Here is a 15,377-nt window from a genome sequence, read left to right as displayed (position 1 = left end):
CCAAAAAAAATTAAGCCTAACAAAATTAACAATAGTGATCAAGAAAAAATGAGTGATCAAGTGAGTGATCAAGAAAAAATGAGTGATCAAGTGAGTGATCAAGAAAAAAATAAGACTCAAATAAAGACTCTGAATAAAAAGGGAGTAATATTTTTTAAATTGTATGCAATAGGCAATTTCTGAGAAAAACATTATATAGCACAGCGATCTCCAACCTTTTGGTACCAGGGGCCAGTTTCATGGAAGACAATTTTTCCATGGACCGTGCGGGAGAGGGATGGTTCAGGCAGTAACGCGAGCGAGCAATGGGGAGCGCCAGATGAAGCTTCCTTGCTAGCCTGCTGCTCACCTCCTGCTGTGTGGTCTGGTTCCTAACAGGCCGTGGACCGATACGGGGCACGGGGGGTGGGGGTGGGGGGGACTGGGGCCTGGGGACCCCTGACATAGCAGAACTAAATTAAGAAAAACTAACAACCTGATTTATTCCACCCTTTGAATAAATCTTCACTAAAAATAATAACAATAATAATGGCTATACTAGATTACTTGCAGTTTCTTTAAAATATTCAAGGAGCAAATAGTTAACATTTTAAGTAAATGAAAGAGAAGAAACAATCTTCAACTCAATTTGTGAAACTAGAAAAATTGTGAAACTAAAATATAAGAATACTATTAGAAAATGGATTATAGGACAATCTCATTTATAATCAGAAATTCAAAAGTCCTAAATACAATATTACAGAATTTAATCCAGCAATGCATATTAAAAATAATACAGAATGACTACATTTAGTTTAGCTCAGGAATGCAAACATTTTTAATATTAGAAAATAAATTGAAATAATTTACCACATTAAATTATAGATTTCAAAATATATGATCTCAATAGCTGATAAAACTCTAAATCCCTTCCTAGGTAAGAGAAAAAAAGAACTCTTAGAAAATTAGAAATAGAAAGGAAATCGTATTATGTGATCAATGGCACTTCATGTGTCACCTCCAGGAAAAAAAACAAAATTTAATGCTTTCCTTTTATGATAATTTCAAGAAAAACTTGCTCCCCATTGCCATTTGTATTGAACATTTTAGTAGAAGTCTTAATCAGCACAATAAGGCATCAAAAGTAATTAAAAGTAAAATAATTAGAAATAAGGAAACAAAGCCATCACTATTCAAAGTTAATATTATTATCTAAGTAAAAAAGCAAATGAATGTACAGATAAATTATAAGAATAGAGTTTAGCAAGTGTTCTAGATATAGAAATTAAGTGCAATTTTATACACTATCAACAAACATTTAGAAAAGGTAATATTAAAAAGATATTTAGCACAAAAAGAAGTACCTAGAAATGTGCAAAACTTTTATAGGAAAAATACATAAAATATTGTTGAAAAATAGAAAACAACCGAAATAAATATTGAAATAAGTCATATTTATGGACTGGGAGACTCAATACCGTGAAGATCACTGGAGAGTGGTAGAAAATTTAAAAAATATCTGGTAAGAAATGTGGTGATATCATATAATTTTCAAAAATCAATTCCTAAGGAATAAAGATTTCACAGAGTAGTGTGAAACTATAAAATTTTAGGATATAAGGTAAAAGAATATCTTTTTTTACAACAGGGAATAGAAAGATATTTTTAACAATATATGAAGAAAGGCAAACCACAAAAAACGAGTGATAAATTATGAATTTGATATAATATAAAGGTTTTTAAAAAACAGTATTTTGAAAAAGGCATTAAAAAACTGACAATAGCAGTGAAATGAATGAATTAATAATACACGAAACAAAATAAGTATTTGGATAAAAATAATACTGGGTAGAAAAAGCAAGTCACAGAGAATTATTCAGTATTATTCTATTTATATACTATTTAAGAACATACAAAACTAAAAGCTATTTTTAGGAGTGGTTGACTGCAACAAAAGTCACAAATTCTTCCCATCTCTATTTGCACACCCTTTTGCAATGTGACTTTACAGCTGCTCTTTTCAAGACATAGACTCTATTTCTCTACTCCTTGGATTTTGACTTGGCCATGTGACTTACTTTGGTCAATGGACATAAGCAAATGTGACACAGCTGGAGGCTTGAACATCTCTCCTTGCTTTGGCACTTGTTCCCCCACTGCTCTTGGAACTTGCCATCATCATGTGAACAAATCTGGGTTAGCCTGGTCTCTGATAGAGACATGTGATCAAGGATCCCAGCTGACATAGAATCTATTATCAGATAGGTGAGTGAGGCCATCCTGGACAATCCAGCCCCCAGCTGAGCCACCAGATGACTGCAGGTGAGATGACCCAGAAGAGAACGGCGGAGCCTTTCCAAAGAACTGCCTAGACAACTCAGAGAATCGCATGAAATAGTGAACATTTATTATTTTAAGCCACTACATTTTGGGATTTGTTATTGTTATGCAGCAAAACTAAATGACACATTGTTATTCCAACATGTGGTAAAATTACAAATAAGAGAGAAAAATAAACTCAAGTGGTCTCTATTTCTGAAGGGAGTATGGATTGATGATTTGGAAAATTGATGTAGGGACTTCAAAAACTAATGGTAATATTCTATTTCTTAAACTGAGGAGTATGTACTTTGTACATTTGCTATTTTCATCCCTTACACATATTTTACAAATATTCTCTTTTAAACTAGTTAACATAATAGTTAATACATCATAGAATCTATTTTTTAAAGAATCATATGCATTGGCTCAAGTTTCTTTACTTTATAAAGTCAATATGTGTAATAAAATTATAGAACCAGTGTTGAAACACACCTTAGACATTACCTAATAGACCAGGCAAAATTCTGGTGATTAGTAGATTAAATCACCTATTCCACTCAATTACATTATGTGTTTTTATTCTTATCTCCCTTTATGCAAATCATGTCCCCAGCCACTGTCTTCTTTAGCTCAATCTTCAGATTAAATACCATTATCAAAGCATTCATTATTTGTTCATGGGGACATTTCTTCCTATTAGACTGAAACATTCTTCTATCTACTCTCTTTTGCTAGTATTTCTAGAAACCTATTTTGATTCTGGATTGCACCTGGTCCATGTACCTTTTGGATTCCAAATACCAAAGAGCTATCCAAACCCAAGTTTTTTAAAAGAACAATACTTCATGCAAAGTATCCATGAAAAAAATATTATCTTTACAGGGCTCCCCTGGTGGCGCAGTGGTTGAGAGTCTGCCTGCCAATGCAGGGGACACGGGTTCGTGCCCCGGTCCGGGAAGATCCCACATGCCGTGGAGCGGCTAGGCCCGTGAGCCACGGCTGCTGAGCCTGCGTGTCCGGAGCCTGTGCTCCGCAACAGGAGAGGCCACAACAGTGAGAGGCCTGCGTACCGAAAAAAAAAAAAAAAAAAAAAATTATCTTTACATGTTGATGACAAAAAGTCTACTCCTTTGACAACAATTCTTTGAACAAATGTTTAGTCCTCCAGGAAAAACAAACTGACTTGTGGATTATACAACAAGAAAGTGTCGCTGTCATAACTAGACAGATCTTCATGTCCTCTCCCAGGGAAGGGACACTAAATTTCAGAAATGAACAGAGATAGACCCTCTCATTTTTAATTGATAATTAGATCATTCTTATCCAACAGAAGCAATGATCAACTTTATGAGTAAAAGCCAAAACACCACAGATACATAAGAACCAAGTAGGGACACATGTAAATAGTCATATTTTATCATGACAAGAAATAAGATATTCATACTGTACCTTGCAGTCTGAACTATTCATGAACTTAGATGATGAGACTCAAAAACCACAACAAGATTCTTCTGTTTGTCTTGAATTATGTAGAGATATTATGTTTTGACATAAGGTTATCTCATTATTAAAGAAAAGGACAAGGGGGAATCCACAGGAGCAATCTCTGACTTTACTACTCTGGCTGGCTATTTACCTCTAAGCAAGTGGCTCAAGACCTCTATATTTCACAATATTATCATCATCACCAAAAATATCATTAACTTACATTGTTCCTATGCCTGCAATTCAATTGGTAATCTTTTTATAAATTTGTATAATAACTGCCAGCTTCAATATGTTAGTAAATTATTTTCAGTTGTATAAAATGGGAGAACTCAGTGATGTGGGAAGTTTTTATTCTGGCCTAGTTTATTGAATGACCTCTCTTCTGTGCTTAGTATCCTCATGTGGCCTTTAGGACAGCAGCTCCCTAGATTCCTACCAGAATCTGAGACAATCAAGGCATACCATATGCCTTAGATACTCTCTCCCTAATTTTAAGGAACAAGAGAGAGAACAAATAAAAGGATGGAGACAGAAAAATGATAGATAGATTGACAGATATAAATAAATGATGGATAGAGATATTGATAACAGGAAAGAACAGATATTAACAATATAAGACCATTATTTCAAAGAGATATTTTAAGTGATAAATACATAAAATAAAAAACAATTTAGTTATTTTTTTCATTCATCCATTTATTTATTCAAACTCATTATTTACCAGTTGTTACGGTAGAATCTGGGGTTCCATAAATAAGTTTGTGTCCCCACAAAGACTACAGTAGAAATGACAGAGTTGTAAATAATTAGAATTTAGTGGGTTACACACTGTAGTAGAAGTGTGTCCAGGTACAAAGGCACCACAAAAGAGGGAAAAATCAATTCTGCATGGGATGGAGAAAGAGAAGAAAAAGAAGCAGAGATTTCACAGAGAGATATGTGAGCTAAACCTGGAAGGCAGGATGGAACTTGGAGGGGTCAATTCTAGCGAGTCTCAATTCTTTGATTCAAAAATTATTTATTAAAGCACCTTTAAGGTGCTAAACACTGTGGTAGGTACCAGAGATGTAAAGGAAACAAAAACAGTTCCTAAAATCAAGGAACTTGTAATCTGTGTTGAGAAACAGGTCCATGAATAAGTAATGAAATCCTAAAATTTCATTAGACGATAAATTTTACACACGATTGGACAAAGAACCACAAACGTAACAAAGAACAATTTTGTCTTCCCAGAGGGAGCTGGAAAAAGCTTCCTAGAGGAGGTGACATGTGAGACTGTAAAATTTCTCATAAAAGCTTTTTGTCCATATTATTTTAATGCACGTAATTTGGGGATAATACTTATATTTATAGAGTTCACACATTCACCACCTCAATGTCACCAAAATGTAATTATAGTCTTATGTGTATTTTCAGAAATAAAAATATCTTCACCTTCATTCTTTTTCAAGACCGTGTCGTTCTTCCTGCCTTAAAGAATTTTTTAAAGTAGTTTGTGTAGAGCTGTGATATTTCTTAGAAGTCTATAGCTTTGCTAAAATCCACTGCTCTTTAATAACAAATGTGTTCTTTCTTCAGCAACAGGGAACTGTGGAAAGTTTTAAAACAATTTTCTAAAGAATGGGTAGTATCATACTTCTTCAGATATAAATATTGGTAATAGAACTATGGAAGGGCACAATATAGGAGGCAATTTAAGAAATCTAGATGTTGATTATGAAACCTGGATTGCATAAGCTTTGTTTTAAATACTAATGATAGGCATGATTGATGTAAGGATCTAGATATTAATTTTTTTCTTGGAAGTTCTAAAAACAAATCCAAACACATTTCAATTCAACAAGTGCTGACTGATCATTCAGTTATCAAGGTATTATAAGACAGACATTGAATCATTAACAAACATGATTGCTTCTTGAAATGTATACCCCAATATTTAATATAAAACACACATGTGAATGGATTAATACAATTAATTTCTAAATGACTACAAAGAAAAGAAGAAGAGCTTATGTCCAATGTGGAGAATGGAAAAACCTCATAAAGGAACAGATTTCAGTGCCAGATAGATAGTGGGGTTAAGTGTCTACTAGTTGGGAAAAAAATCACATTAACAAAGTCCTTGAGTTAAGAAAGAACAGAATGCACTCAGGAAACACTGAAGGGTTCAATTTGATCAGATTATACTTGAGTTGGCAAAACTTCCATCCCCCATAACTAATTGGTAGTAGATGTCTGAAGTTATAAAAGATTCTATGACTATATGCAGGTTCAATATGAAAAAGTGCCACGAGCAATTTAGTCATGCTGCTAGGAGTGAGGATGAGAGGAATGCCAGCCCATGGCCAACGTATTTGCTAATTAGGGAATAAGACATCCGAGGCATAGTGAGAGGTTAGGATAGATGGTTAAAATAACCGAAGCTCAGAATCTAAAGGGCCTTAAATTCCAAGGCAAGGGGTTTGTGTTTTATTCTTTTTTTAAACTTTAATTACAGAAATAATATAAAGCTTGCTGTAAAGGATTTTTAAAAACCCAAAACTATGTATAGAAAAGTGAAAACCTCCTCAATACTAAAGAAGGAATAAATTGGTATATATTCTTCCAACTTTTATACATACATAGACAAATGGGTGTAAAATATATATTGCATATAAATTGTTTCAATATAAAAATAGGTTCCCATTATACATATAATTCTACAACTGGTCTTTTTATGTAGACGTCTTTTCATTAAAGTATATAAACATGTATCTCACCTTTTTTAACAGCCATATGACATTTTATTGTACGGTGTATTACTCACCTATCCTTTAGCTAATTGGGAAACATTGAAATGTTTCAATGGGAAAATGATTATAAATTTTTAAAATCTGAAAAAAAGTTGAGATGATAAATTTTTGAAAGAGAAATAGGAGATAAAGAAAATAGAAGATTATTACAATATTCTAAGTAAGCTCTAATAATGAGAACTTGAACTGAGACTAACTAAAAGGATGTTTCAGATAACGTAATCAAAAAACAGTTAATAATTATCCTAGTTTACCAAGTGGGAACAAGAAAGAGGAAAGAGAGGAAAGGCCCAGTGGGAGGTGATTAGGGGGATCAGGAAGCTGTCTGCAGAGAAAGGGAACAGAAGGAAGAAAACATATTTATTAGGGAACTGTCCTATCTTTCACCCTTGTTTTCTAGCCTCCCATCTTATCAGTTGCCAAGTTACATAAGCCTGATCACAGTAGTATTTCCCAAACCCACCCTATTTTATCTATACCTGCCATCACTATCCCCATTAATGCCCCTATTATCTCCCTCTCAGCACTGCTCTCCTGCTAATCACCCAACACTGCTGTCAGATTAATTTTACTACAGGTCAAAGGTCAAGACGGTTCAGGTGGCTAATGCTCACTAACACATACTAGATATCTGCTACATGCTGGGCACTCTGTCTGCCTTTAATAAAATGTTATTTGTCATCAAATCCTCAAAGAAAGCCATTTTTTGGTTTTGCAACTGGTGAAATTATTTAACCTCACTCTAAGAGTCAGTTTCCTCATTTGTAAAATGGGGATAATAGTATCCGCTTCATGCATCTCTTGCATGAAAAGTATTAATGAATGTTATTCATTTAGTATGATGATACTACACAGTAAACATTGGGAAAGTTAGCTTTCATCACCATGAGTTCTCAACCAAACTCCCTTTGCAGACTGCCCAAATTCACAACTTTCTTGCCCATTATATGTTTCTTTACATAATCCTGTTTTTCATATCTCACTGCCTTAGCCCTTGCTGCTCTCTTTGACAAGAATGGCTCCCCTGACATCTCTATCTGCATCCTTGTAAATTCTCCTCACCCTTATAAGTCCCAGTCACATGAAAACATTCTGTGATTTTTCCCATGTAGTAGTAATCTCTCACCTGCCTCTACTGCTACAGCACTGTATGTGTAGCTACCTTATAACACTGATCTTTCTCTTGAATTTTATTTTTATACATATGATTGTTTACATGCCTTATGCATATGGCTTATACTTATAGGTGTATACATCTTCACTTCTAGGCTCTGAGATTCTGCAGAAGTTGAGGACAGGGCCAATTATTTATTCTTTATAAAATCTAAAATGATCATTTTACATAATAGACACAACAAAAGCATTTGTTGGAGTCTATGCTAGATAATTTCTATTTGTCTCTCCAAACTTCACTCTACCGTCCACATTGGCAAGCTGATCCATGGATCCCATCAGTAGACAAGGGAGAGGAACATGCAAGGGAGGAGAGAGGGGTTAGGTACTGGCCCTCTCATCTTAGAGTCATCTTGAGCTGGCTGCCTTCCTAGACTTAATTGCTCCCCAAGGTGTCCAAATGTACAGGAACTTCCTCTTTCAAAACCCAGTAACTGCTCTATTCAATTGTCCATTTGGGCCTAAAGATTACTAGCCCTAAGTTACTATGCAGCTCCTACATTTGTAGATTTCCTTGAAACCCTTGCCCTTCGAATTAGTCTACACTGAATATGCCCTTTTTTTTCTTTCTTTCTTCTCTTCCTTTTTTTTTCTTTTTCTTTCTTTGCTGGGGCCATCTGCTGAAAGCTTGGGAAACTTTTACAATAGATAAAGGGAATAAGATTTGGGAAAGTAACTCCTTAAGCTCTGTCCCATCAATCAAGTAAGAGGAAAAGTCTTTACTTAGCCTGACGAAGACAGTAGTGTGGTTGGAGCCTGGAGGAAATTGAAAAAGGATTACAGGCTGGGCTGGGCACAGCATCCCTTGGGTCCTCACGGCCAAGCCAGGTATGCGCAGATGCCAGGTCTTCCCTGGCAGCTCTGATGCGCCCAGACTCCCTGAGCTGCACAATGAGCCAGGTCTGGAAATCTCTCCTGTCTCCATGCCTTGACCCACTGGAGAGCAGATGGTTCCTGTTCTAAGAGGCTTTTCTGCAGGGGCCACTCTGACAATGCCTCTGCCATGTGGCTGAGACGGTCTTGGTGCTCCGGCCAGGTGTCAGGCCTGAGCCTCTGAGGTGGGCGAGCAGAGTTCAGGACATTGGACCAGCAGAGATCTCCCAGACCCATGTAATATCAATCAGCGAGAGCTCTCCCAGAGATCTCCATCTCAATGCTAACACCCAGCTCCACTCAATGACCAGCAAGCTACAGTGCTGGACACCCTATGCCAAACAACTATCAAGACAGGAACACAACCACACCCATTAGCAGAGAGGCTGCCTAAAATCATAATAAGGTCACAGACACCCCAAAACATACCACCGGATGTAGTCCTGCCCACCAGAAAGACAAGATCCAGCCTCATCCACAAGAACACAGGCACCAGTCCCCTCCACCAGGAAGCCAACACAACCCATTTAACCAACCTTACCCACTGGCAGCAGACACCAAAAACAACAGGAACTATGAACCTGCAGGCTGTGAAAAGGAAACCCCAAACACAGTAAGTTAAGCAAAATGAGAAGACAGAGAAACACATAGCAGATGAAGGAGCAGGGTAAAACCCACCAGAACAAACAAATGAAGAGGAAATAGGCAGTCTACCTGAAAATGAATTCAGAGTAATGACAGTAAAGATGACCCAAAATCTTGGAAACAAAATGGAGAAAATACAAGAAAGTTTTAACAAGGAGCTAGAAGAACTAAAGAGCAAACAAACAATGATGAACAACACAATAAATGAAATTAAGAATCCTCTAGAAGGAATCAATAGCAGAATAATTGAGGCAGAAGAACGGATAAGTGACCTGGAAGATAAAATACTGGAAATAACTACCACAGAGCAGAATAAAGAAAAAAGAAGGAAAAGAATTGAGGACAGTCTCAGAGACCTCTGGGACAATACTAAATGCACCAACATTCAAATTATAGGGGTCCCAGAAGAAGAACAGAATAAAAAAATATTTGAAGAAATTATAGCTAAATTCCCTAATATGGGAAAGGAAATAGTCAATCAAGTCCAGGAAGTGCAGAGAGTCCCACACAGGATAAATCCAAGGAGAAACATGCCAAGACACATATTAATCAAACTATCAAAAATTAAATACAAAGAAAAATATTAAAAGCAGCAAGGGAAAAGCAACGAATAACATACAAGGGAATCCTTGTAAGGGTAACAGCTGATCTTTCAGTAAACACTCTGCAAGCCAGAAGGGATTATATATTTAAAGTGATGAAACGGAAAAACCTACAATCAGGATTACTGTACCCAGCAAGGATCTCATTCAGATTCGACAGAGAAGTCAAAACCTTTACAGACAAGCAAAAGCTAAGAGAATTCAGCACCAACAAACCATATTTACAACAAATGCTAAAGGAACTTCTCTAGGCAGGAAACACAAGAGAAGGAAAAGACCTACAATAACAAACACAAAACAATTAAGAAAATGGTAATAGGAATACACATATCAACAACTACCTTAAATGTAAATTTATTAAATGCTCCAACCAAAGACATAGACTAGCTGAATGGATACAAAAACAAGACCCATATATATGCTGTCTACAAGAGACCCACTTCAGAACTAGGGACACATATAGACTGAAAGTAAGGGGATGGAAAAAGATATTCCATGCAAATGGAACTCAAAAGAAAGCTGGAGTAGCAATTCTCATATTAGACAAAACAGACTTTAAAATAAAGACTATTACAAGAGACCAAGAAGGACACTACATTATGATGAAGGGATCAATCCAAGAAGAAGCTATAACAATTGTAAATATTTATGCACCCAACATAGTAGCACCTCAATACATAAGGTAAATCCTAACAGCCATAAAAGGCAGAATTGACAGTAACACAATAATAGTAGAGAACATTAACACCCCACTTTCACCAATATACAGATCATCCAAAACGAAAAAAAATAAGGAAACACAAACTTTAAATGACACATTAAACAAGATGTACTTAATTGATACTTATAGCACATTCCATCCAAAAACAACAGAATATACTTTCTTCTCAAGTGCTCATAGAACGTTCTCCAGGAGAGATCATATCTTGGGTCACAAATCAAGCCTTGGTAAATTTAAGAAAATTGAAAACGTATCAAGTATCTTTTCTGACCACAACACTATGAGACTAGATATCAATTACATGAAAACACCTGTAAAAAATACAAACACATGGAGACTAAACAATACGCTACTATATAACCAAAAGATCACTGAAGAAATCAAAGAGGAAATCAAAAAATACTTAGAAACAAATGACAATGAAAACACGATGACCCAAAACCTGTGGAATGCAGCAAAAGCAGTTCTAAGATAGAAATTTATAGCAATACAATCCAACCTCAAGAAACAAGAAACATCACAAATAAACAACCTAACCTTACACCTAAAGCAATGAGAGAAAGAAGAATCAGAAAACCCCAAAGTTAGCAGAAGGAAAGAAATCATAAAGATCAGATCAGAAATAAAAGAAAAAGAAATGAAGGATATGATAGCAAAGATCAATAAAACTAAAAGCTGGTTCTTTGAGAAGATAAACAAAATTGATAAACCATTAGCCAGACTCATCAAGAAAAAAAGGGAGAAGAGTCAAATCAACAGAATTAGAAATGAAAGAGGAGAGGTAACAACTGACACTGTAGAAATACAAAGGATCATGAGAGATTACTACAAGCAACTTTATGACAATAAAATGGACAACCTGGAAGAAATGGAAAAATTCTCAGAAGGCATAACCTTCTGAGACTGAACCAGGGAGAAATAGAAAATATAAACAGACCAATCACAAGCACTGAAATTGAAACTGTGATTAAAAATCTTCCAACAAAAAAAATCCCAGGACCAGATGGATTCACAGGAGAACTCTATCAAACATTTAGAGAAGAGCTAACACCTATCCTTCTCAAACTCTTCCACATATAGCAGAGGGAGGAACACTCCCAAACTCATCCTGCAAGGCCACCATCACACCCTGATACCAGAAGCACACAAAAAGAAAACTACAGGCCAATATCACTGATGAACATAGATGCAAAAATCCTCAACAAAATACTAGCAAACAGAATCCAACATCACATTAAAAGGATCATACACCATAATTAAGTGGGGTTATTCCAGGAATGCAAGGATTCTCCAATACATGCAAATCAATCAGTGTGATACACCTTATTAACAAATTGAAGGATAAAAACCATATGATCATCTCAATAGATGCAGAAAAAGCTTTCGACAAAATTCAACACCCATTTATGATAAAAACCCTCCAGAAAGTAGGCACAGAGGGAACTTACCTCAACATAATAAAGGCCATATATGACAAATCCACAGCCAACATCATCCTCAATGGTGAAAAACTGAAACCATTTCCACTAAGATCAGGAACAAGACAAGGTTGCCCACTCTCACCACTCTTATTCAACATAGTTTTGGAAGTTTTAGTCACAGCAATCAGAGAAGAAAAAGAAATAAAAGGAATCCAAATTGGAAAAGAAGAAGTAAAGCTGTCACTGTTTGCAGATGACATGATACTATACATAGAGAATCCTAAAGATGCTACCAAAAAACTACTAGAGCTAACCAATGAATTTGGTAAAGTAGCAGGAAAAAAAATTAATGCACAGAAATCTCTTGCATTCCTATACACTAATGATGAAAACTCTGAAAGTGAAATTAAGAAAACACTCCCATTTACCACTGCAACAAAAAGAATAAATTATCTAGGAATAAACCTACCTAAGGAGACAAAAGACCTGTATGCAGAAAATTATAGGACACTGATGAAAGAAATTAAAGATGATACAAATAGATGGAGAGATATACCATGTTCTTGGGTTGGAAGAATCAACATTGGGAAAATGAGTCTACTACCCAAAGCAATCTACAGATTCAATGCAATCCCTATCAAACTACCAGTGGCATTTTTCACAGAACTAGAACAAAATATTTCACAATTTGTATGGAAACACAAAAGACCCCGAATAGCCAAAGCAATCTTAAGAAAGAAAAACAGTGCTGGAGGAATCAGGCTTCCTGACTTCAGACTTTACTACAAAGCTACAGTAATCAAGAGAATATGGTACTGGCACAAAAACAGAAATATAGATCAATGGAACAGGATAGAAAGCCCAGAGATAAACCGATGCACATACAGTCACCTTATCTTTGATAAAGGAGGCAAGAATATACAGTGAAGAAAAAACAGCCTCTTCAATAACTGGTGCTGGGATAACTGGACAGCTACATGTAAAAGAATGAAATTAGAACACTCCCTAACAGCATACACAAAGATAAACTCAAAATGGATTAAAGACCTAAATGTAAGGCCAGACACCATCAAACTCTTAGAGGAAAACATAGGCAGAACACTCTATGACATAAATCACAGCAAGATCCTTTTTGACCCACCTCCTAGAGAAATGGAAATAAAAACAAAAAAAACAAATGGGACCTAATGAAACTTAAAAGCTTTTGCACAGCAAAGGAAACCATAAACAAGATGAAAAGACAGCCCTCAGAATGGGAAAAAATATTTGCAAATGAAGCAACTGACAAAGTATTAATCTCCCAAACATGCAAGCAACCCATGCAGCTCAATATCAAAAAAAACAAAAAACCCAATCCAAAAATGGGCAGAAGACCTAAATAGACATTTCTCCAAAGCTGATATACAGACTGCCAACAGACACATGAAAGAATGCTCAACATCATTCATCATTACAGAAATGCAAATCAAAACTACAATGAGATATTATCTCACACCGGTCAGAATGGCCATCGTCAAAAAATCTACAAACAATAAATGCAGGAGAGGGTGTGGAGAAAAGGGAACACTCTTGCACTGCTGGTGGGAATATAAATTGATACAGCCACTATGGAGAACAGTATGGAGGTTCCTTAAAAAACGAAAAATAGAACTACCATATGACCCAATAATCCCATTACTGGGCATATACCCTGAGAAAACCATAATTAAGAAGGAGTCATGTACCAAAATGTTCATTGCAGCTCTATTTACAATAGCCAGGAGATGGAAGCAACCTAAGTGTCCATCAACAGATGAATGGATAAAGAAGATGTGGCACATATATACAATGGAATATTACTCAGACATAAAAAGGAACGAAACTGAGTTATTTGTAGTGAGATGGATGGACCCAGAGATTGTCATACAGAGTGAAGTCAGAAAGAGAAAAACAAATACCATATGCTAACACATATATATGGAATCTAAAAAAAGAAAAGAAAAGAAAAGAAAACGGTCGGAAGAACCTAGGGGCAAGACGGGAATAAAGATGCAGACCTACTAGAGAATGGACTTGAGGATACGGGGAGGGGGAAGGGTAAACTGGGACAAAGTGAGAGAGAGGCACGGACATATGTACACTACCAAATGTAAAACAGATAGGGGGAAGCAGCCACATAGCACAGGGAGATCAGCTCGGTGCTTTGTGACCACCTAGAGGGGTGGGATAGGGAGGGTGGGAGGGAGGGAGATGCAAGAGGTAAGAGATATGGGGACATATGTATATGTATAACTGATTCACTTTGTTAAAAAGCAGAAACTGACACACCATTGTAAAGCAATTATACTACAATAAAGATGTTAAAAAAAAATTAGAACTGCTGAAGAAAATGCTTTAGGAATTTAGTTATGGGTGAATAAAAGGATAGCAGAACAGCATGAAGGCCCTAATTGCACAGAACTCAACTGGCAAGCTCGCCTGAATTTCTCCAGCAGTGCTTTGCAAAACAAGATCAACGGAGTTGTTAAACAAAGCAAAGCAAAACAAAACACGAGTGATAGGGTTTGATTAAATTTGGAATGATGGGAGATTAAAGAATCATTGGATCCAAAGGTAATAAGAAAGGTTACAGCCAGGCCAAGGTAGAAATCTGAAGGCAGGTGAGTGAAGCCAAGAAGAGGTTAATGGGTGATCTTTCACTTACAGTTCATTTGGAAGAAACATCAACTAGACTAACTGTGTAACATTATTGATGGCAAAAGGCACAGTGTGTTTTTTAAATTTTACCCCCAGATACAGCTCTGCTTACTTGCAGTATAATTTATGTGCTAGTAGTCAGGCTGCTTATAATTTAAACTACCTTTTAAGATAATAGGATTTGGATAATGTTCTTGTTATTCAGAAATTCCTCTTTGGGCTCCCTCTGAAAAACTGATTCTACATATTCACTTTCTGGAATTCAAATATTTAAAGCTTTTTCATTTTGCTTCAGTTCTTACTTAGCGTCCAAGAATTTACACTTCTGACAAATTGAGAACAACAACAAGAGTTTAGACCTAGATGTAAAACAAGCACAAGGGGAAAGGAAAAAAGGAGAGGAAATGCAAAATAATCACATTAATGAAAACAATCAAGTTCTTGATTGCAATATGAAAACAGGAGAAACTGCTGTGCTAACTCACAAACTCTACACAATGGTTGCCAGGGGAACAATACTTGTACATTTCCTGGTTCTCAAAAATGTACCATGTAATGTTTGTGTCTCTTTTCTTTTCTTTTTGAAAATCTCTTCCAAGCTTGTGAGTTCTTCGCTATTCACCTCGTAATTTCATTCTTTAGAGCTCAAATCACAGAATCCACTAAGCAGGCAACATATAAAAAG

The sequence above is a fragment of the Pseudorca crassidens genome, chromosome 11 (assembly GCF_039906515.1).
Source record: "Pseudorca crassidens isolate mPseCra1 chromosome 11, mPseCra1.hap1, whole genome shotgun sequence".
NCBI lineage: Eukaryota > Metazoa > Chordata > Mammalia > Artiodactyla > Delphinidae > Pseudorca > Pseudorca crassidens.
The sequence above is the reverse complement of the archived record's forward strand: the minus strand, read 5'-3'. Positions refer to the sequence as shown.